At 39.9% G+C, this 23,225-nt stretch overlaps 1 protein-coding gene across 7 annotated transcripts in view; it reads right to left on the bottom strand.

The window, feature by feature from the left end:
• STXBP6 (syntaxin binding protein 6) overlaps positions 1 to 23,225 on the bottom strand; it is a 288,123-nt gene that overhangs the window by 226,811 nt on the left and 38,087 nt on the right. The window contains exon 2 of one of the 7 annotated variants that reach the window (XM_053928009.1): positions 15,491 to 15,595. The exons of 5 other annotated variants lie outside the window; for them this stretch is intronic. The gene's annotated coding sequence lies outside the window, so the exon portion shown is untranslated. Of the gene's footprint in view, positions 1 to 15,490; positions 15,596 to 22,648; positions 22,668 to 23,225 lie in introns of those variants that run through there. One more of the 7 variants, XM_045188327.2, reaches the window with a different exon arrangement.

Genomic DNA, 23,225 nt, shown 5'->3' with positions numbered 1-23,225 from the left:
AAATCTGTTGTTTCTATTCACAATAATGAATGATAAGAAGGAAAAATTAAGAAAACAATCCCATTTATAATTTCACTAAAAAAGCATAAAGCACCAAGAAATAAAAAACCATAAGACATTGAAGAACATACAAATAAATGGAAGGATACACTTGATTCATGGATTGTAAAGTCATTAAAATGTCCTTACTACCAAAAGTAATATAGAGATTCAGTGCAATTCCTATTGAAATACCAATGGCATTCTCTCAGAATTAGAATAATCCTGAAATTTATACGGAGCCACAAAAGGCCCCAAATACCCCAAAAAATTCTTGAGAAAAAAAAAACAAAATAGGAGGTAGCATGGTCCCTGATATGAAATTATACTACAAAGCTACAAAAATCAAAACAGTATGGTACTGGCACAAAAACAGATATATAGATCAATGGAACAGAATTGAGAGCCCACAGATAAATTCTCATTTTTATGGTCAATTAATGTACAACAAAGGAAGCAAGGATACACAGTGAGGGTAAAGATAGTCTCTTCAATAAATGGTGTTGGGAAAATTGGACAGGCACATGAAAAAATAAAAAAATGAAATTGGACCACTTTCTTACACCATGTACAAAAATAAACTCAGAATGGATTAAAAACTTACATGTAAGACCTAAAACCACAAAAACCTTAGAAGAAAACATAGGTAGTAAACTTCCTGACATCACTCTTAGCAATATTTTCTTTGTGTGTATCTCTTTTTGGGCAAAAACAACAAAAGAAAAAAAACAAATAGTACTGTATCAAAATGAAATTTCTTCCCACAACAAAGTAAACCATTGACAAAACAAAAAACAACCTAATGAATAGGAGAAAATCTTTGCAAATGATGCATCTGATGAGGGGTTAATATTCAAAACATGTAAGGAATTCACACAACTCAACACCAAAAAACAAACAATACAATTAAAAAATGGACACATGACCTGAATAGACACTTTTCTAAAGAGGACATAGATAGGGCCCACAGATATATGAAAAGGTGCTTAACATTAGTAATCGTCACAGAGATGCAAACTAAAGCCACAATGAGATATCACCTCACACCTATCAGAAGATCATCAATAAATCAAATCAGTGTTGATGGGGTGTGGGGAAAAAGGGGAACCATCCTGCACTGTTGGTGGGAATGCAAATTGGGCAGCCACTGTGGAAAACAGTATTGAGTTTCCTCAAAGAATTAAAAATGGAACTACCATTTGACCCAGCAATCCCAATTCTGGGTTTTTAGTCAAAGAATATAACCCCCCCCACTAATTTGAAATATATATATATACCCCTATGTTCATTGCAGCACTACTAGTGATGGCCAAGATATGGAAGCAACCTAGATGTCCGTCAACATGTGGATGGATAAAGATGTGATACATATATACAATGGGATATTATTCAGCAATAAAAAGGAATAAAATCTTGCCATTGCAAGAAAATGGATGGGCCTCGAGGGTATTATACTAAATGAAATAAGTCAGAGAAAGACAAATTCTGTGTGATGTTACTTATATGTGAACTCTAAAAAAAATAAATGAATAAACAAAATAAAACAGAAAGAGACCTATAGATAAAGAGAACAAGGCTACAGTTGCCAAAGGGGAGTGGGGAGGGGATATGGGTAATAAACATACACACTGCAATGCCTTAATTAGTTTGAAGTTATCTGGTGTTGGTTGATGGCTGCAGTGTTCCTTGATGCTTAGTTTATTTATAAAATGACTATACTAACTTCCTCTTTCTAACTCTACCCCTCATATATCATATAGTTCTCAATGGTATGTAAATATAAAGACAGCTCACTATATTCACTGAGATGGAAGAAGTGTGAATGATTAAATGCAAATGCAAAAGTATGTCAATATAATGCAGAAAACTAAATTTTTCACTTGTTTCTATGTAATTAACTTAGAAACTACATGGAAATTAGCCGAGAAGGAATGCTCAGAAATAAACAAGCTTGAAACCAGAATCTAAGCACTGAAGATACCTACTCTATCTGTTACAAAATTAGAGTGCTCTAGATCCTTCACAAGGATTGAGGAAAAAATCCAAAACCATTCTTGTTTGAGATGTATCCACTGAACTGAGATTCTGTTCTAAGTCACATCATTAACTACTGAAGAACTCATTTAAAAAAATAAATAAAAACAACTCCAGAACCAAATTTTAACAAGGAAAGGCACGAAGAAGAAAACTAGAAGGCAAGCACAGGAAGACAACAAAATTCCACAGTACTCCCCAAAATCCAGGTCAATCAACAGTCTAGAGACAACAGTAGAGTGGCTGTTTACAGATCAGAAAAGTCAGTTCAGGGTCGAAGAAGAGAGGCAACAAGCTAAGGAATCTGAGCTCCTCCAATATACCGTACTATTTGCAAACATCGGGGTCACAGAATGCCAGCAGAAGGCCACCCCTCACCAGCCATGGGCTCTACTTTACTAGACAAGAGTATATATGTTGAACCAGTGACCTATGCATTACGTATCTTTCTCACAGCTAACTTGGGAGGTAAGAATTTCTTCTCCTTCTTAACTGAGCATTAAGATAGCCTCCACCACAGAACACAGGGTGTGTCAGTTACGTGTCACATCTAGACAGTGGGCTGCAGAATAGCTAGACTGGACCAGTGAGAATTCGAGTTGAAATGGACATCATTGAGAACTGTGGACTCCCAGTGGATGATGCTCTTTAAGTGGCCCATGACTGCTTCTCATTGCAGCAGCTAAGAATTTGGGATGCTTTATGTTGGTGAATATGTGGTTTTATCTCTGAAGACTGGGTTATATTAGAAGAGGGTATCTTTAGAATTGTGTGTAGGAAGTGAGTTTTGGGTCAGGCAGGGAAAAGATGTACTGGACAGGTTATCTCAGGATGCCTTGTTTCTCATTTTATGGGAGATGCCCAATCTTCTGCCTTTATGAATCACATGGGTACACCTCCCACTCTACCTCCCACTCTGTCAAAGCTGAGTGGAACAGGGTGGCGGGGGGGAGGACTCTTGATCCAGGAAGAGTCAGTCCAGTACAATATGGCCTTGCTTGAGAAGATAAGCTGGGCCATTCAGACAATGAAAGAAAACAGAGCTAACGACTCAAACAGCAGTGGGATCTGAGCTGTACATGTCATTTATGATGCAGAGAGAAGACAGCAGGCAAGCAAAAGTTAAGAGAAAACCAGTCTGTAGAGTGAGGAAAGGATGGTGCAGAGAGAAGGAGAGAGAAAACAAAGTACCCACAGCTGTCTGTGTTCACCCAGCTTTCCAGTTCAAAAGCAAGGTTTTGATAAACTCTTATTTTCTGAAGTATTAAATAATTGGAATAGTTGCTGTTACTTGTAAACAAAAGAACTTACTGAAAGCAATGAATGTTGGCAAATAACTGAAAATCTGCAATTATGTGTCTCACTTTCCTTCCTCATATATTAGGCCTGACACCTACCCAACTCAGCTCACAGAGATCACTAGGAGAGCACAGTCAAATGAATGTGTAATCTGTCATTACTGAGGGTCAAGAGCACTAAAATGACAGCAAGTTCAGACTTTTAAATAAACGAACTTTCATTGCCTATGTTAGATGCTCAGCTCACTGAGCTTTTATTGTCCCTACAGGCAAGACAAATCCAGCCAAAGCACATGTTAATATAAGATGACTTCTGTATTTTATGTATGGGAGAAAAATTGACCAATTCAAGGTTATGATTCCCATAAAACCAAACCACACTAAATGTGTCATCTGGAAAAAAAATGCCTAGAAGATAAACTTTGGTAATGGACAAGTTTCTCTCTTAGAATTGCCTTTTCTCCATGACTGCACAGCCCCAAGGGCCTTACTTCTCACACAGGACTTCTGCCTACAGAGCTGGTAGATGATCCACTCCAGCTCTGAAGTGGCAAATGCGGCACCTGGGCCAATATCGTTATTCTTCCTCCCCGTTTCTCCCCAGGCTGGGTCAGGAGCCCCTCTCTTCTACCACATTGTGCACAGCTTTGGCACCATACCTCGCACATCATGGGGAATTGTTTCTGTTTATGGGGCTATGTCTTCAACCAGGTTTTGAGCTTCTAGAGAAATCCCAGCACCTAGCACAGAACTTGGCACATCGCAGAGCTGAAATGGCCTGTTTTACGTGCACAGACCTATGTTCCCTCCTGCTCCACCTGCCTTGTCCTAGCAGCGCTCTATATAAGGACACCACTTAGTCCAGTCATGTTGAAAGAGGCTGCTACAACCATCTGCTAACTTTGGTTTCCCTTGGCTCTACTGTCTTCATTCCAAAAATAAGACCATCACCAGCCCCAAGAAGACAGAGTCTATGTTCCACATCTTTCCTAAATATATTAAACAAATTTTTTTTCAAGGAAAAGTCAAAGACACAATCTTTCCGGTTACAGAAATCAGCTTCAGGACCATAACCCAGGGATCAACAAGCATAAAGGGACATGCAATAAATATTTTAGGTTTTGTAGTCTTGTTCGCAGCTACTCAGGTTTGCTGTTACAGTGTGAAAGCAACCAGAGACAAAAATGAATGGTTAGTCCTGTGTTTCAATAAAACTTGATTTACAAAAGCAAATGGCCAATCCACAACCTGGAATTTGCCAACAATGAATTAATCCAATGCAAAAAACACACATGAAGCATATACTTCTGTGCAACACAACAAGGCCAGGGCTGACATATATGAAGCACAGCGTCGCAGGCCTATATTTTATCAGAGGAGAATCACCTGTAAGTAACTCTGGAAACAGACTTGATGGGTATAGCAAAAGAAGCACAAACAACATTGTGTAGTAAACTTCTGAGCATCTAAACTGTTGATCACCAGCTCCTCTTCTGATGCTCTTCCCTGCCTTCTGGGACATCATGTTCTCTGGTTTTCTTCCAACCACTCTGACCACTCTTTCACAGCCTCCTTCACAAACTTTTCCCCACTGCTATGTTCTTTCCTAAAACATTGTTATTCCTCTGGGTTCTGCCCTATGGTTGCTTCTCTCCACACTCTATAACCTCCCTTGATAATTTCCCTCACCCTAAGGCTACACATACAACCTACAGGCTGCAAATGCATCACACCAACACCTTAGGACCGGGTCTCCACAGTGCACTTCCAGTTGGATGAGCCACAAGAACCACAAATCCCAAAGTCCAAAACCGAATGAATCATCTTCCCCTACATGGTTTCTAGCCTTATGTTCCTTTCTCCGTAAACAGCACCACCATCCACCTAAGTCACAATTGCAAACTTCCTCCTTAACTCATCCCTTTCCTTTATTCCCTCTGATCTATATACCCTTATCCCTCACACTGTATGTGCCATCCCACATTCTGGATCTCTCCACATCTACCCACTCCTCTTTCTCTCTGTCCTTGCCCTAAATCAGATGGCCATTATCTGCTGCCTAGATAATAACCTCTGAACTGATCAACAGGCATCCAATTCCTCCAATCCAGTTCCCACAGCATAGCTAGAGTTACTTTTCTTCTAATCCCTGGGGCAGATTATTTACCAGCTGTGTCTTAGGCCGAGCCCACCCTTTCATAGTCTGCCCTAGGATGCTAGAGCTAAAAGTCTGCAAACTACATTTCCCAGACTCCTTTGCAACTGCCTTCTTGTTAAATTCTGACAGTTGGAGCCACTGGCAGGAGACTGCAAGGCAGAGGAGAAAAGCTTTCTTCCTGTTTTTCAGCTCCTGTCAGACTGCACGGCCACAGGTCACCCCAGTTCCCCACACACAAGCCTTCCCCTGACAGAGGTCCAGCACCTCCTCAGCAGTTAGCACAGCTCTGTGGCAGCACCGACTTTGAGTGTCTAGGTTCAGTGACCACAACTATTCCTTTCTGTCCCCTCCAGCCCCAGGGATGGCAGCTGCTTCCTGAAGTTTCTGATCTCTAGGTTACCTCTGTTTCCGCCATTTACTCTTTCAGCCCTTCTTTACCGTGTGTCCCCAGTCGCCTATATTAAATCACCTCTATTTGGAATATTAGCATGGCATCTATTACCTGACTGGTCCCTGATCAATGCAGTAGTACTTTGATACCAGCAGTGGTTCCCAGGAAATGAACCCTAAAAATGAGATTCTGGGGTGGGGTTGCTTACTTCTTTCTTGAATCTTGAACAGTATGGACCCCATGCCTCTCTTCAATACATCACTACACAGAAGCTACTAAGATTTCTACAGAACATCTTGCCCTCAAGTTAGTGGTCATCACTGCCACCAGGAGAGGGAGTTACTAAGGCTCGCAGGGCTCCAGAGCCACTATTTCTCTCTCTAGCCTCTCTCCTTGCCACTACTCCCCCCACCCCCTCCATGCTCCAAGCAACCACTCCTAACTGCTTTCCACTTCAGAACCACTGTGCCCCTCTCACTCCCTGCACAAAGCTGTTTCCCCAGCATTGTATACTGGGCCCCTGATCCTCGCTGTTCACCCAGTTAACTCCTACTTGCTTGGACAGCACTTTCTCCAAGAAGTTGTCCCAGATGTACGTGCAGCCCAACTTCATCCGTCATAGCAGTAATGCTACTGCCTGTTAACTCTGTACACAAGCTGCCTGCCCCACAGTTCTGGAGAGACAGGTACTATGTTTATCTTGATCACAGTCTTAATCCCATACGGGTTTTTAATAATAGTTTGTTGAATGAATGAATCAATCCATGAATGAGAGGTATAGATTAATTCCTACTAGCAGAGATTTAAGGATTCCTTTTAAAGAAGGTAGGGTTTTATACTGGGCTGCTAGACCCAATCTCTAGCACTGTAGAAATTTTACAGAAAATTTCATCCTTAGCTTCCATGGACTCCCTCACAATATAAATAAAGAAATTTATTGTTCTTTTAGGGGTATCCAAATTGTCAAGCAGCTCTTGAAAAATAAACTTCTTGGGAATAAAACTGGTATCTTTGGGATTTATCCATAGGCAATCACATAGGTAAAACTACTTTAAAAACATAGTAAGCAAACTCCCTCGGGTGTTACTGGCCCTGCCCACTTTTAGAAGGCCTCACTGGCTTCCCACAGCGGCTCTAACGTAAAGTGTGTACTGACATCCCAATAAACTTACTTTATTGCTCTTCTTTCAAAAAACTCACACACACCAGATTTTAGAAACTGCTTTAAACTAAGTATGTTATAAATCTGAACACTCCTTTCAGACCTCAGTAAATAGAAAGAAAAGCACTTCAATGTAATAAAAATCTTTATATTGACCTATATATAGATTTGCTATATAAATTAGAGATGTGTTTCTGTATTTGGAACTCAATCTCCCTCACCCCTACCCCCAAAGAGTTGAAATAATAAGAGAAATGGCTATGTTTTAATATAGTTGTATAACTTTATAGGTAAAAGTCACAGATCTATGTGAATTTTACTTCCTAAAACTTACCTTTCATTCTTTTTTTTTAAATATATTTATTGATTATGCTATTACAGTTGTCCCATTTCCCACCCCCCTCCCTCCCACATTTCCCCCTTATAGTTCATGTCCATGGGTCATACTTATAAGTTCTTTGGCTTCTACATTTCCTCTTTAAATTTAGTTATGATGAAATAAGTCAGACATTGGCCAAAAGCTTCTAGGTTAATTTTTTTTCTTCAAAATAATTTTTATTTAAAAATAAGTTCTTAAAGCAAAGAAGGTTAATTTTTTTAATGCTTTTTGGCTATTTAGGTACAATAGATTTATTTTTGCTGACTAAACATTATTGAGATGGGCCAGTTAAGCAAGGGCAAGTGGAACAGGGAAACCGAAACGGACAGCTGAACAAACTGGCCAAGCAATTTCAGCCAGATACAGAAGTTCGCTTCCCTAGAGAGGACATCTAGGCTCAGTTGTGTTTCAGCTCCAGGCCCAGAAAAGCAGCAAAACCAGGTGGGGAAGCCAGGCCCTGCTGCAAAGACGAAGGACCCCCTGCCCTGGCACTGAGACCAGGACCCTGAAAGACCACACCTGGAGAACTGATGAATACTCTGCTGAAACCCTCCCTTGAGACCTTCCCCGCCTGCATGAGAGAGAGAAAAGCCTCAAGACAAAGGACCCAGCAAGCTCATGCTCAGGCTCAGGCTCTCCCCCTGGGGAGCAGCCCATGCCATTCCCTTCACCCTCTTCTCTTTCTTCCTCCCAAACAGGCACACATCTCCTAAACTCTAAGGGACCCTAGAAGACTTGTGACCAGGGGAGCAATGGGCAGAGGTAGCTCATCTCAGGCTAGTCCCCTGAACCCCTCCCCAAGGCCCCTTTTCTCTGACTTCCCAGTGAACCCAGCCTTGGCTCTCCTGTTGCTTCCTCTATGCTAGGCCTTTCCTCGTTTTACTGTCCTCAGCTTTAATCAATGTTCCCTCAGAGTCAGCTGGACTTGTGTTGTGAAATCTTTCCCACATGAAGTCAAGAAACCAGGCACCACAACCGGTCTTAGGCAGACCTGCTCAGTAACATTGTAACACTGTGCAATTCAAAGGTTTTAGTGGGTAGAAATTTGGTTAATCATTTACTTTTTTCCTAGATCTCTTGGTAGCAACAATATACTTAGCACAAATCAATGATGACACATCTTCCTCCTTATTTATTTCCAGGTAATTATATTAAGACTATTCTTGGCATGATATTAAAATAGCACAGCAGAACAAAGGGACAAATCATTCTCCAAAGTTATTTAGCTATTCAAAATAGTAAAGTAACAATAGACGAGAAACAATGTTCTACTTCTTTACTTGGACAATAAATTAAACGCCTGGCTCTGCCCCTTTTTCTCTTCAACTTCTTTCTCACCCCCAAATTCCTTAGTAAATTTGCAGCTTTTGACCTAAATGGGCTTGCTACACCTGAATCTCTCAGCCTCATTTCCCTCTGAGAAATCTGTTGAAGACAATAATCTCCAAATTATTTCTCTTGTGAGTTTCAGTTAAATCTTAACTAGGTCACTGCGACTCCCTTTTCAAAAAAGAGAAGGAAAGGGAAGGAAGAAGAAAAGGGAGCAGAAACAGCACCAGAGCACACAAAGACCCGGGAATGAATGAGAATACACCCTTCTGAGAATTGACAGCTAAAAAGTGAAAGTAAAAACGTTTAGGCAACTGTTAGGTGGAAGGGCTCTAGAGCCAGGTTGCCTATGCTTGAGTCACCACTTTGATGACGGTTTCTCTTTGACATCATCATACTATCTGTCTCTTTGTGCCTCTCTGACTCTGTCTCTTCTGCAAAACACTGATATTAACACCTGCCTCGTGAGATTGTTGCGAGATGAAATGAATCACATATGCAACGCGTTTGGAACAGCACCCAGAGTGGGCCCTCAGTTGTGTAACCCATTACAGTAATTTCACAGCCTACTCTGTAGCCTAAGTAGGCCAGTCTGTTCATACAAATTAAAGAAAAGTGGGAAAAATCAATAAGAAACTAGAGATACAAGGGAAGAAAAATGGCAAGACAGGCATAAAGCTGAGGAGTACTTTAGGTATCATGAAAAATGACACTGAAGACAGGTGAGCAGCAGACCCTTGGAAAGGGAAGAAATCAGGCCAAAACGGAAACAAAGCTAAAGATGAAGGAAACACTAACATTAAAATAGTTGCAGAGACTTCGGACCTGAAAGGGCCGCCGTTTTCTGCTAGACCAGAGTTTTCTGCTTGTGCTCCCCCAAAGCCCTGGGGGTTCCATGGAGCCCCCCACAAGAAGCCTCTTTGAGAAGGGGGCGGGGAATCCTCATCATTGCCTCCCAGCCATCAACTACAACAGTGCAGGCACAGTCGCTCCACTTTTATCTCGCAATTTAAAGTATAATTTCCTTTGATTAAATGGTTCTATTTCTAAAGGGAAGAAAAAGGAAAGGAAAAGTACAGGAGGTCACTAATCAAGTCCAACACTCTCATTTAACAGATTGAGAAACTGAGGCACAGAGAGGGGAAGCGATTTTATCTAGCTCACACATCTACACGGCAAAAGTAGTACGGAGTAATTTCCTGCCTCACAGGCCAGAATCCTGTCCACTCTTCTCCACAGATGTGGCCCTCACCTTCTTCCCCATAGCAACACTCACCTATATTGGGTGCTCGTGTGCTATAGCCAAGCCAACCTCCTTGACTTCCCAAACTCAGACTTGGAACCATCATCTCCACCTTTACTCGCCAACCCCATGGTCCCTCTACCATTTACCCAACTATCGAATAAATACAAACACAAATATCAAAGCTCTCAAAATTCAGCTCAAATCTCTTCTATTGCTGCTTTTCTACTTTCTTTCATACCCAATTCCTCCTCCACCCACTCCAACTAACCGTTAAGCCTACCGAATATTTTACAACCCATAAGATATGACTAGATGTGTCTGCTTTCCTGTGTTCACTGACTAGGACATAAACTCCTTGAGATCTCTATCAAATCTCATTATTATGCATTTTTATTTCCCCAGTCCAGAACTGAGTGCCCCATGCCTAAGAAGCACTGCATCTATATTTTTAAATAGTTTTAATTCTTTACATTACTAAAGCAACATAAAATGCATAGAGTTAAAAATAAAAGGCTCCTATAAACCCAGACTTATCTACTGGGTCGGCCAAGAAGTTCATTTGGTTTCTTTCCGTAAGATGGCTCTAGTAGTGCTTAGTTGTCTTTAACTTCATTTGAAACAATTTTGTTAGGTTGTATTGTGATAGCTCTCAAATCAGTGTGCATTAAAAAAAAACTTACCAAAATTGGTGAATTTTTGTGTAGCCATTCTAGTACTGAAGAGGGAAGAAAATATGCAACATTTCAGGAAAGGAAAAAATGTAACTGAAACACACACAAAATAAGATTTGTATAGGATATGGAGAAGGTGTTGTAGCTGATTGAACACGTCAAAAGTGGTTTGTGAAGTTTCATGCTGGACATTTCTTGCTAGATGATGCTCCACAGTAGGGTAGACCAGTTGAAGTTGATAGCGATCAAATTGAGATGTTAATAGAGAACAGATCAACATTGTACCACGCAGGAGATAGCCAACATAGTCAAAATATCCAAAGCAATAAAGTTATTGGTGAAAGTGAAAAATGTATTTTTTACTTTATGGAAAAAACTAAATGGACTTTTTGGCCAACACAATACTATTAACAACATGTTGTATATTCTTCTAGACTTCTTTCTATAAATACAGGTTGGGGCAAAAGTAGGTTTATAATTCTCTGTATGAAAAATAATACAATTAATAAATAGCAATATAAGAATAAGCTGTTTGCCAACCCACAACTGTAAATTGCCCCACTCTGTATATAATTCACATACAAAAAAATTAATTCCAAAGGGATATTATAAATACAACTTTTTGCCTAACATTTTAAAACATGTAATTTCTTTATACAAATAGTTTATTTGACCATTTTCCTATTAATGGATATTCACACTGCAACTTTTTAATAAAAAGTACAATAGACATCTGTTGTATAGTGGCACAAATATTATGTAAGAATTGCTAGAAATGGATACATATTTAAAATGTTGATAAATATGTCCAATATCCTTCCAAAATTTTGTACTAATTTTGATTAATACCCCATCCCTAGTATGTGAGATTATCTTTTTCTTGTCCAATTCAGGGTATTATCAATCTTACTAGTTTCTCCAATCTGGTATGTAAAAAATGGCATGTTATTAAAATGTGCAGTTCTGAGGTCTTTAATGAAGTTGATAATCATTGTATATGGTAGTCAAGAAAGGGAGTGTTCTTACAAGCAAAAATTGCTTTTTTAATAATATCAAAATAATATCTTCTTATGCATAAGATGGAGAGAAGTTGCTTTTCTTATAACCCAACATACAGATACTTAGTAGGGTGTTCTCTAAAAGTATTTCTTGTAGGTAGATAAGACAGTTCAATATTTTCAGGACACTATAATGTCATTTAGTCCAGTGGATTGAGATGCAGGAAAAAAATTAACTCCTTCACTATTAATCATCACAGACTATTTTGGAAGAAGATAACCAGCTCCATATTTCCAACATAAATGCTTACAAATTCTTAAGGTTAATTTATAACAGGGAATTCTATATAGTTGTGTTCTCATGGTTTTCTAAGTCCTGTAAACAAAATAATGGTTTCCCTGTGTCCACAAAGCAAGTAAAAATTAAGCAACAAGTAAAACAGCACTAAAATGTGCATATCACAGATTCTTAAATGTAAAGGTCAAATCATCAAAACGTGAAGATGAGCTTCTGCTTCATTGACTTTTAGCAAAAAGAAGTGAGTAGACCAAGATCAGAGAAAAGCTCTGGCCAGCTTCTTTTAAAGAGCCTTCGCAGCTGGAGGGGGAGGGGAGACCAGTTGTTAAGTCTCAAATGAAAGAAGACGTTGACAGTGACCCCACTGGTGCTCAAAGGAACAGGTATACTGCTGAAGCCCCTGGTTAAAAAAGAGAGTGGAATCCTGTAAAATGCCTTCTTTCCTAGCCTTTAGTGTCTCTTTGGGAGGGTACTAAGTCAACATTCTGCTCTGTTAGCATTATTAAAATGTGCTCTTACGAAGGAACACAACAAAGCTGAGGGAAGGATTTTAGCTGCAATTTTACTAGGGGAAATAGGTATGGATGTACATGACTATGTCCAGGGAATCCTCCAGAACCTTCAGTGAGGCAAGCAAGACCTAAGATAGAAACCTAGCTACCAAGGAGAAGACGACTAATCTGTTGTTCTTGTATTAAATTGAGTGATATACTACTACATGTAACATAGTTTTGCCAACAAATCACACAACTGTGGTTCAGTATCATCCACCAGACATTAGCCTTACAAATACCTTTTGAACCAGGTCAAGACACATCCTACAGCAACCGTTTAGCATGTCAGCACTTACCCTTCTGAGCCGCATGCTGGGTGTCTCCCGTACTGACTAAGGTGAAGCTAATGTCACAAAGTTAAACACGATGAAAGAAACATCACAAAAATGGACAGCACTCAATGGCAGCAGGAAGTAATGTTCACCATAGGAAAAAAATCATTCAGTAGCATAAGAGTAGCTCAAGAAGTTCTTCCAGTGTAAGAAACTTAAGTAATCAATTGATTCATCAAACATTCATTGGGACACACATAATATACATAGAGCACTGTACTATGCTCTGGGGTAAAGGACCAGAGGAAAGAATACAAAGACAGCTGAGGCCCGGTGCCTACCTCCAAGGAGTAGACCATCTCAGAAGGAAGACAGACAAGCTGACAGTAACAACTACAAAATACAGCAAACTGTAGAGGGGGTTTGATAATGGGCTAAAGAAGGAAAAAGCAAATTTCAAATTCTAACTTGGCATATAGTGATAAGGACAAATGAAGGAAGCCATTGAATCTACTGAAACCAACAACTAAAACACAGTTGAATAGGATTTTCTCAGGTTACACAAACTAATCTCCACATATCACTAACGACCATTTGCAATACTCAGTAAAGTAACAGCTCTAACTCTTCCACTGTGGGCCCAGCTCGATGGAATTCAAGGGGAAAAAGGCACCCAGTCAACTTGCACTGGACCATGTGGAACACCAGTTAAATAATCCCTCTTAGAATTATAGATGCAAGGAGGGGGTTAGGCAATACTAAGGGTTGTGCACTGGACTTTGCAGTTGACTACAAATTTCAGGGGTGAACCTGACCAGTTTAAAAATCACAGAGAAGCAGCACCTGAAGTCTACATACCTCTCAGCTCTTAATAAGAAAAAAAAAATCACTTATTGTTTAAGATATTTAACTTTTGTGGAGTTTTTTGTTACCTCTAGCTGAGAGCTCCATTTGAGGTGGTTGATCAACCAGGACTGTTAGCTCTCTGAAGTCACAGGTCATGTTTCTTTCATTTCTAGGTATCCCCAGTAGCACCTAACATGAGGTAGGTACCAAAATATATGAGAAGGGGAAAAATCAGGGGTCAGTTAGCACTCCCTGGGCTCTACCCTTGTCCACTGAGGATACGGCAACGAGCTCAGCCATATGGAAGCCACAAATGGTGAGTACAGGAATAAACACACGCCCTTAGCCTACAAGTACAATAACCACCCTCGTCCAAGAGTGCTGATTCTGCCATTCAGGTGGAAACAACTGGGTCCAGTCTCCCAGTGAAGTAAGATTAAGGTACTGGAACTATAGTCTTTGCCTCTCATTTACCTTACACAGTATCAGCATTAGTTAGGGAAGACCTCTGCTGAAAGAGCCAAAAATATATAATGGCTCAAACACCTTAAAACATTGTGTCTTGTTCTTGTGATGGGGACTGGATGAAAGAGGTGTTCCTCTTCTTCCCATTGAAACAGACTCAGGCTGACAGGCTCTGCCGTCCTCACCACAGTCACTCTAATGGCTAGAACTCAGTCACATGGCCACACCTAAGTGCAAGGGAGGCTGGAAAATGTATTCCAGGATCTTCACCCAAAGGTGGCTGACCCTTTGTTTCCAAAGGAAAGGGAATAACCAGATATTAGGGCCCAGTTCAAACAGCTGATGAAGAAGCTTTGCTTAGCTTCCTCCAAGAGTCACCTTCAGGAAGCTATAACAGATATCTGCTCCCATGTCTACACTTCCCTCAGGGCCCTTATCAGGACTCACTCAAATAATACACTCATGAGGGGTTCATCTCTGAATTGGCAAATACTAGTAGTATGCCTCACAAAGGGAGCAAAATGCTAAATATTTCCTTGAGACACTCAGTGACTCCACCTTTGGGGTAAGGGTCACCACAACTTGGGCTCGGCACTTTCATCACCAGCACTAGCTCACTTCCTTCTCAGAGCAATCCTTCACCAAGAAAGCACATTTCACTCCAGATGCATTTTATACATAAGACAATGGGCAGAAACATGCTGTGCTGGAACATGGACACCAGGCAATTGGCTGACATACTCCTAGGTTATTTACCCTCACAGCCTCCCAAAGCAGGTGACTGAAAACCATGCCTCAGCAAAATGACAAGTCAGCATACGTCATGGACCCTTCATAGTCTATTTCCGATTTTGAATCACTGCCATGCAGATGATCTACTATTCACAAATATATGTTCTTATAAGTTCTAGACATATAAGTATATCTTGACTTACTTTGCCAGCCTCCATAATGTTTTGTATATACCATCATCAATAAACATTGCTAAGTGAATATAGTAAATTTATTTGTTTTTATTTGTCACTAGTTAAGCCTTCCACATAAGAGCTGTCAGTCTTGAGGACAAACACTCAGCTGTATGACTCATTCCACACACACCCTTGCTAATAGGTGTGGGATAAATACTTTCTGACCGTGACAATGACAATATTAGTGATGACTATGACAGCACAATCGGTCACAATACATAAAGGACTGTGCTATTTCATGCCTGTGGGTCCAATCATTCACCATAAGTTGTGCAAGAACTTAGGTCCTAATGTGGTTCCCTCGCCCCAGGCACTATTCCTGTCTCCCACCCATTTTAATTTTCTCTGCAGCGTGTGTCACCACCTGACACATCTAACTTACGTGTGCCTGTCTTCCCCCTCTAGGAGTCCTGTGAGGGCAAGGAACTGTGTCCAAGTTGCCCAGCACCACGACAGTGCCTGGATGTCAGAAGTGCTCAACACACATCTGCAGAAGGAATAGATGAAATGAAGAAGACATTTGAATGCTTTCCACTATATCTGAAAATTTTAGTTGCAAAAGAAATTACCCCTGCAATACTCCAGTATATTCTCATTCTTTTGACATACTCAGAACATCTCAACAACAACAAAAAAGATTTCACAGACAAGCCACTTTTTGCCATAAAGCAGGGTTTCTAGAAACTCAAGTAATTGCCATGCCATCTTAAAATCCCCAAATAACTGAAAAGGGACAGAATCTTCAGGATTGACACTTCTGGCCACCTTTCACCAGACACAAAGCACATTTGCAACCCTGACTCGTTGTCCACCACCGGCTCCCTCTTCCTCTGGAGTCCCACCCTTGGCACAACATGGGCACCTGCACCCAAGGCACAGAGCCAGACAGGAGGGTGGGAAATTCTTTCAAAGAGCTTCAGAAACAAATCTGCCTGAGTCCCACATGCATAAAATGATCAGACCCCAGATTCAGCTCTACTCATAAGAAGTAGCCAACATTCATTTAAAGAAACAATAATGGTTCAGGCTAAAATTCTCAGATTTCCAAAAGTGGCCATGTACCTGATAAATTACTTTAGGCTAGTAAAAAAAAATTACTGAATGTTATGGAGAAAAGTGTGGGGGTTCCTCAAAAATTTGAAACTAGAACTGCCATATGATCCAACAATTCCACTTCTGGGCATTTATCTGAAGAAAATGAAAACAGTGACTTGAAAAGATATATGCCCATATCAATAGATGCAGAAAAAGCATTTGATAAGATACAGCACCCATTTCTGATAAAAACACTCAGCAAAGTGGGAATAGAGGGAGCATTCCTCAACATAATAAAGACCATATATGAGAGACCTACAGCCGACATTATACTCAATGGACTAAAACTTAGAGCTTTCCCACTAAGATCAGGAACAAGACCAGGATGCCCTCTCTCACCACTCCTATTCAACATAGTATTGGAAGTCCTAGCCACAGCAATCAGACAAGAGAAAGAAATAAAAGGCATCCAAATTGGAAAGGAGGAAATGAAACTGTCACTGTTTGCAGATGACATGATAGTGTACATGGAAAATCCTATAGAGTCCCCCAAAAAACACTCAACCTAATAAATGAATTTGGCAAAACAGCTGGATACAAAGTCGATACTCAGAAATCAAAGGCATTCCTGTATACCAACAACGAAACTGCAGAAACAGAAATCAGGAAAAAAAATCCCATTTGATATAGCAACAAGAAAAATAAAGTACCTAGGAATAAACCTAACCAAGGAGGTAAAAGACCTGTACTCAGAAAACTACACAACATTGAAGAAAGAAATTAAGGAAGACACAAACAAACGGAAGCATGTACCATGCTCATGGATTGGAAGAATTAACATTATCAAAATGGCCATACTACCCGAAGCAATTTATAGATTCAATGCACTCCCTATTAGAGTACCCATGACATATTTCACAGATATAGAACAAACATTTCAGAAATTTATATGGAACCATAAACCACCCCGAATAGCTGCAGCAATTTTGAGAAAGAAGAACAAAGCAGGGGGATCACAATACCTGATATGAAACTGTATTACAAGGCCACTGTAATCAAAACAGCCTGGTACTGGCATAAAAACAGGCACATAGACCAATGGAACAGAACAGAGAGCCCAGAAATAAACTCAAGCCTTTACGGTCAATTAATATTTGACAAAGGAGGCAGGAGCATAAAATGGAGCAAAAACAGCCTCTTCAACAGATGGTGTTGGCAGATCTGGACAGCTACGTACAAAAAAATGAAACTCGATCACCAACTTACACCATACACAAAAATAAACTCAAGATGGATAAAAGACTTAAATATAAGTCGTAACACCATAAAAGTCCTCGAGGAAAACATTGGCAGGAAAATCTCAGACATTCCACGCAGCAACATCCTCACAGACATGTCCCCCCTAAAGCAAGGGACATAAAGGAAAGAATAAACAAATGGGACCTCATCAAAATAAAAAGCTTCTGCATGGCTAAAGAAAATAGCACCAAATTACAAAGAGAACCAACAGTATGGGAAAACATATTTGCCAATGATACCTCAGACAAGGGGGTGATCTCCAAGATATATAAAGAACTCACACGACTCCACTCCAGGAAGACAAACAACCCAATTAAAAAATGGGCAAAGGACTTGAACAGAGACTTCTCCAAGGAAGACATACAGAGGGCCCAGAGACATATGAAAAGATGCTCAGCATCACTAGCCATCAGAGAGATGCAAATTAAAACCACAATGAGGTACCACCTCACACCAGTCAGAGTGGCCAGCATAAACAAATCAACAAACAATGTTGGCGAGGATGTGGAGAAAAGGGAACCCTAGTGCACTGTTGGTGGGAATGCAGACTGGTGAGGCCATTGTGGAAAACAGTATGGAATTTTCTCAGAAAACTAAAAATGGAACTACCCTTTGACCCAGCAATTCTGCTGCTGGGATTATACCTTAAGAACCCTGAAACATCAGTCCAAAAGAACCTATGCACCCCAATATTCATAGCAGCACAATTTACAATAGTCAAGTACTGGAAGCAACCTAAGTGCCCATCAGCAAATGAGTGGATCCAAAAACTATGGTATATTTACACAATGGAATTCTATGCAGCAGAGAGAATGAAGGAGCTTATACCCTTTGCAATAGCATGGATGGAACTGGAGAGCATTATGCTAAGTGAAATAAGCCAGGCGGTGAGGGACAAATGCCATATGATCTCACCTTTAACTGGAACCTAATCAACAAAAGAAAAGAGCAAACAAAACATAACCAGAGACATTGAAGTTAAGAACAATCTAACAATAGCCAGAGGGGAGTGGGGAGGGCACAGTGGGGAGAGGGGTTTACTGGAGCTACTATAAAGGACATATGGACAAAATCAAGGGGGAGGGTGGAGGCAGGGGAGGGAGGTGGGTTCAGCTGGGGTGGGGTGGAGGGATGGGGAGAAAAGGCATACAACTGTAATTGAATAACAATAAAAATTTAAAAAAAAGAAAGAAAAGGATTTTCTTTATGTTCATTGCAGCACTCTTTATAATAGTCAAGATATGGGAACAACCTAAGTGTCTATCAATGGATGAAGAAAATGTAGCACATATATACAATGGAATACGATTCAACCAGAAAAAGAAAATCTTGCCTCTTGCAACAAGATGGATGGAGCATTATGCTAAGGGAAATAAGTCAGATGGGAAAGACAAATACTGTATGATTTCACTTATATATGGAATTTAAAACAAAAACAAAAACAAAACAAAACACATGAAAAAAACCCACCAAGCTCATAGATACAGACAACAGATTGTTGGTTGCCAGAGGCGTGTGGAGGGGGAAAGAAGGGTGGATGAAAAAAATGAAGGAAGTCAAAGGTGCAAGCTTCCAGTTATAAAATAAATGAGTAATGAGGATGTAATCTGTAGTATGATGACTATAGTTAATAACACTGCATTGCATATTTGAAAGTTGGTAACAGAGTAGATCTTATCACAAGAAAAATAAATTGTAACTATGGTGATGGATGTTAACTAGACTTGTAGTAATCATTATACAAAATATATAAATATCCAATCATTATATTGTGCATATAAAACCAATATAATGTTATATGTCAATTATTCCTTGATAAAAAATAAGAAATTTAAAAAATTCTACTGAGAGATATAAATACAAATATATTGTATTTATACTAAAACTAAAGAAAAAATCACTGAAATGTTATTTTTAACTTGGAAAGCTATTGTTTACTTGATGGAACTTGAAAATCCACAGTTTGTTAAATTTTGGCATAAGGAGAACAGTATTTATTGGTAACAATGATCCCTGTTCATTCATTCCTCTGTTGACTCTAAAACAGTAATTAAAAAATATTCCCAAAGTAATGGTAAGAGACGACTATCTTGAGACTATGTAACATAAAATACATTTTACACATCAAACGATTTAACATACTGGATATTTTACACATTAGAACTTTTTAGAATGGCAAAGTTTTTAAATTCCAAAAGAAGAGCTGTTTTAACACCTTCCACCATACTTCTCAAATATTCCACTAAGACTTTCTTCAAATATACTCTGGCCAAAAGGTTTGCTTCAGTTTTTTTAAGTAAATACTGCCCCAATTAGCCAGTAAATATGTATTATGTGTTAAACTCAGGGCTAGGCCTGGGGAATACTGAGACAAAGATATAACTTCATTATAACTGGATTCACCACACAAATACAAAGAATGGACCAGATGATGGCTGAGACTATTTCTAGTTAATCTGCTTTGGTTTGACTTCAGAACAACTTCACATAAACATAAAACCACCAGGCATCAAGTTAAGGCATGCAGCAACGACAAAAATGAAACTTCAAAGCAGTTCAATTAGGTAGAGAATTTTTGACCCCTGGTTTTAATATTCGATATTCGAACACTTATACATGTTTAGAGCTTATTAACTTCCTAGAGACATTTCCCTCTCTTTTTTTAACTAAATAAAATTTTATCTTGAAATAATTTTCAATTTGCAGAAAAGTTGCCAAGACAGTACAGAGTTCTTAGACTACTTCAATGTCAACATCTTACAGTCTATTATTATAAACTGTAATCCAGGTGTTACTCAGAGTTCCAGTTTTTCCACTGATGTCTTTTTTTTTTTTTTTTTTTTGCTTTTGTTGTTCCAAGATCCAATCCAGGATATCACACTGCATTTAGGACTACATTCCTTCTAAATGCTATTGGTCACCTCAGACATCTTTCCCTGGGACAGAGAATGGGTGGGACAGCTGTTGTCGTCATTACTGAGCTGGGGAAACTGAAGCTTGAAAATGCCAAGTGACCAAGACCCCTCAGCAGGGCAGGCAGAGCAAGGGCCACATTGCTCCACACCCTTCCTTTATCTATTCCCTTCCCCCCAGGACTCTTGGCTTTTAGAGACCCCTTTGGAATGTCCCACTTGACCTACCTCATGCCAGTACAGATAAAGAGATGCCCCTATTAGAGTGTGCCTAGCCCCGGGAGAAATCCACCCCCTGCCCTATCACCTCTTGCCCTCGATTTGAGGGCCAGGACAGTGTCGTAGTGACATCAGCCTGTGCAGGCTCTCTGCAAGAGAGAGAGAAACACTGCTATTCATCTATGCAAATCATTTGTGATAGATGAAAAATACCTCAAATTATTTTCAGTTTCTCTAACTGAAGAGGAATAGTCTGTTTCCCCACCCCCTCAATCTAGGCCTGCTTTATGATTCACTCGGACCAAAAGAACTTAGCAGAAGTGATGTTGTACCAATCTTGGGCCTAGAGCTCAAGAAGCCTCACAGCTTCTCCTCTCATTCTCTTGGAATCCAGATGCCAGCATATGATTAAGCCTGAGCTCACCTACTGGTGAGGCCACATGGAGGAGAACTAGTCACTCCACCAACAGCCTGCCAATAGCCAGACCAGTGAGTTAGACCACCCTAGACCCATCTGAGGTGACAGCTGATTGATTGTGTGCCGTCCCAGGAGTGACCCTAGGTGACATCAGAACCGTCCAGATGAACCCAGTCCAAACTACCAACCCACAGAATTGTGAGCAAATAAATGACTTGTTTTTAGCTGCTAAGTTTGATGATGGTATGTTATACAGCAAAGGCTAACTGATATGAATCCTCATTTCTCTCTCGGTAGTGGGATTCCAATTTTACTTCAGGAGGTAGTTGTACCAGTCTCAAGACTTTTCCCTCTTAATCTTATTTGCAGATCACCTGGGTTCTCTGCTTTTCCATTTTCCGTATTGCCTCTCAAAGTAAAAGAGAGAGGAAAATCATACAAATTAAACAAACCTATACAATACTAAGTAAAGCATATTTCTTTCCCAGACCTAAGCCCCAAAATGTCAGGCTGCACAGTAACATGTAGCATAGTCAAATGCAGAGAAAAGCTCTCCTCCCTCAGTAAAACAAAACACTACAAGTCCAACCCTACCACCCGAGGAACAAAGTCATGGCCATAAAGTCATACACTCTGTCCTGAACTCACTTGAACTTGGCTTTAACCCTCAACTAAGCAGTTCCAGTTTTGTAGTCCCATTGGTTTCTGATAATGGGCTCCAAAACACCCACATGTAGCCTCTTCATGCAAAATGACATCACACACAAAAACACTTGCACTTAGAACCAAACCCAAATACCACAAATTTGAACATGACATGGTCCTAAATTTTCAGCATTTCACCGTACAGATGGCCTCTGTATATGAGCTACAAATCATGCAATGCCATTATTTATCTTTTCTAAAGAGTGGAACTTCCCAAAGAGAAATGCTGTTGTAATGGGCTATGCCCACTCCCCACATCAGCTTAACTTCAGCTGTGTTTTAACTCCACAACACTGGAAGGATACAAAACACAACTGCTCCCAACAGTGGCTCCCTGAGCATTGGAGGAGTGTGGAAGAGCTCTTCCCAGTTTCTAGAATATCCTGAAATGGCCTTGTTTCCTCTTGGGTATCATCCACATAATCGATTCCACCTCCAAATGTATTCCAGCAATTCTGAATTCACACCACAGAGATTTTTAGTCAAAGCAGCCATCACGAAGAGTTAAGATATGGCTCACTTTGTGATGGATAACCTCACTTAGACTTGGAAAAGAGATCAATGGAGTACTCCTATAATTAGAGCAAGAACAAAAATAATCTGGCTCTCATTTTCACTTCAATAGAGCCTTTTCTGTTGTAAACCTGTTCAGGCAATTAAAATCAATTCCACTTTCCACTTCCTACGCCTTTATATTCTTTGCTCTTAAAAGAAAGAAAGAAATTAGGTAAACAAAACCTGAATTTCATATGGTAGAATTGTATACCCGAACCTATGTAATTTTATTAACCAACATCACCCCAATAAATTCAATTTTTTAAAAACCCTGAATTTTAAATCTAAATTCAAATTGCCTGGGGCCATTCACACCTGAGGAAATGAATTAGTGTGGCATAAACTGACAAATATTTCATATATATGTAAAATATGTTTTTATAAAGCATTTGCCTACCTTTCTCCCAGCCTTTTAGTTGAGACTGCACTTTGTGGAAAACTCCACACACAGAGCACCTTTCCTCCTAGTACTTCAAGGTCTTTATGAAGGAGCAGAACTTTCTAAACAGGAAACTAAAGGGCAGAAAGGTGGGGCCATATTCTCAGTGACACCAGAGCCCCAAATTCCTGGCATTCTTGAGCCATAAATTCAAGGCTCACATCATCATACATCACATGCTTTTCATGTGGAGCTGGATCTGTTCAGTGTCGAACATGCAATTTAAATTGTTTTTCTTTTGCAATTTGATCAAAGTGACAAATAGGAAAGAAAATTAAATTTTGACATGATCAGTGGCAGTGCCCATCCCCATGAAAAACTACCTCCACTTCGTACTCTGACTTTCAGGTACCCTAAGGCTACCTTCAGCAAAGTCAATGAGATGACATGCTAGAAAAGCCCAGCCTTCTGACTTTCCGAATACATAAATCTAAATGCAGCAGGTCACATAGAGCAGATATGTAAACTATGTCACTGTGGTGGATTTAATGTTTAGACAAATAAACAAGGTTCCAGTGAAAAATAAGTTTGTTCA

This window comes from Desmodus rotundus, chromosome 7, assembly GCF_022682495.2.
Source record: "Desmodus rotundus isolate HL8 chromosome 7, HLdesRot8A.1, whole genome shotgun sequence".
NCBI lineage: Eukaryota > Metazoa > Chordata > Mammalia > Chiroptera > Phyllostomidae > Desmodus > Desmodus rotundus.
The sequence above is the reverse complement of the archived record's forward strand: the minus strand, read 5'-3'. Positions and strand labels throughout refer to the sequence as shown.